Here is a 1,538-nt window from a genome sequence, read left to right on the forward strand (position 1 = left end):
TGTCGGGCACCGAAGCTGCGTTGACAACGGAAGCGTTAGGGGCAAAAACCTTGCCCATATAGCAACTGTTACCACATAAAGGCCGTGAGAACGCACATGAAGAGATGGTGTGGTTTAATGGCTGTTTCTGAATTTCCTTCTTGAAGGTTTTCGAGAGCTGCAACAACCGCAAGAAAGAGTTCCAGAAATGTCTGGGTGGCTTCGTTCCACTCCACCCACCAAGTCATGCAGAACGCGTGCAGCCGCTCTTTCGCCTTCCCTGTTTGTTTTCGGGTGATCGTTCTTTTATGTAGAGCTGTCATTTGAGCAGACTTTCCAAAAAACGCACACATTTCCCGGACGGCCCCAATGGCATTACGGATGTCGAAAAGAGTGCACGAATCACAGAACGCCAGGTTCAGGCAGTGACTAGCGCAGCGGGTACGCAACGCGGCTGGGTGCTTTTGCAGAATAGCTGGCACTCCATTGAAACGACTACCAATGTCTTCGGTGTCTTCTTGTAGCTGCCGTCTGGTTTTCGCTTTGAAAACATGCGCTCGGAGCTAAAAAAAAAAAAAAAACGCCCTCCGTCGAGCCGGATTCGAACAAGCGGCCTATGGATGTCCGTAGCACGAAACCTCTACAGTCCACCGCTCTACCAACTGAGCTATCGACGGCTTTTTTCCTTTTTTCTTTATTGCATGGAAGAACTTCCGTAGAAAAGAGGAAAACTTCAATCAGACTGGTTCGCGTCTCAAGTTACCGGGCTGCTAAATAGGAGCCCGCCATAGCCCTAACTCAACACTGCATCCCCATCAAAACATCAAAATTCAGGGAGGCACACACATGCATCTAGGCACGGCAGCCAGCTTGGAGGTTCTTCGCGTGCAGCATATACGTATACTCCTCACCAAAGCGCACTGTTCACGAAACACAGATTTGGACGATCTTGGTGGCTCGGCATGTCTGTCCATCATACTGAGCTATCGACGGCGATGGATTCCAGCACGATTTCGTTGCCTCAGGTGTGCTCTGTTATCTTATCTTTTCCGTTTTTGTGCAACGCTCGAGCGCATGTGTCGTTCTTGCGCCCCCTCTTGATTGTTTCTTTATATTCCTTCGCACAAGCAGTGAATAAACAGAAGTTGCGCCTGTACCGTCTCGCTTGCTGTGTGTTGTCCTTTTCGGCGCTACTTTTTTTCAGAGCTCTGTTTTTGTTGCCTTACACTGCTAACTTTGTTTAGCTTACGTTGCAAAGTTTGTTTTTCTTTTTTGGCTGGGTTGCGCACGGCTCACGCAGTTTAGTTTGTCTTGTGCACTAACATGCTTGCTCCCCAAATTTTCTATAGCTCAGCGACGAATCCAGTCGCTTCCAGCGGCGGCTACCCAAGCTGCAGGAGGTAGCTGCAGATCAAAACATCTTCTTCCCTACAACGGCGTCTCCCAGGGCTTCAAATGCGCTCGTCCTGGTTTTAATCCGATGTGCTGCGGAGCTTGTCACTCGGAGGTGTCTTTCTAGATGCCACCTGTAATAAGTCACGCATGAAATTGCTATAAAG

General features: G+C 49.1%; 1 non-coding gene across 1 annotated transcript; it reads right to left on the reverse strand.

Moving 5' to 3' along the window:
• Nucleotides 1–565: 565 nt before the first annotated feature.
• TRNAY-GUA (transfer RNA tyrosine (anticodon GUA)) lies at nucleotides 566–656 on the reverse strand. The gene is given in 2 exon segments: nucleotides 566–601; nucleotides 620–656. It is a non-coding gene; the product is annotated as a tRNA-Tyr (tRNA).
• Between the last annotated feature and the right edge of the window lie 882 nt (nucleotides 657–1,538).

This window comes from Amblyomma mixtum, chromosome 3 (assembly GCF_055824585.1).
Source record: "Amblyomma mixtum isolate Tamu chromosome 3, ASM5582458v1, whole genome shotgun sequence".
Classification (NCBI taxonomy): Eukaryota; Metazoa; Arthropoda; class Arachnida; order Ixodida; family Ixodidae; genus Amblyomma; species Amblyomma mixtum.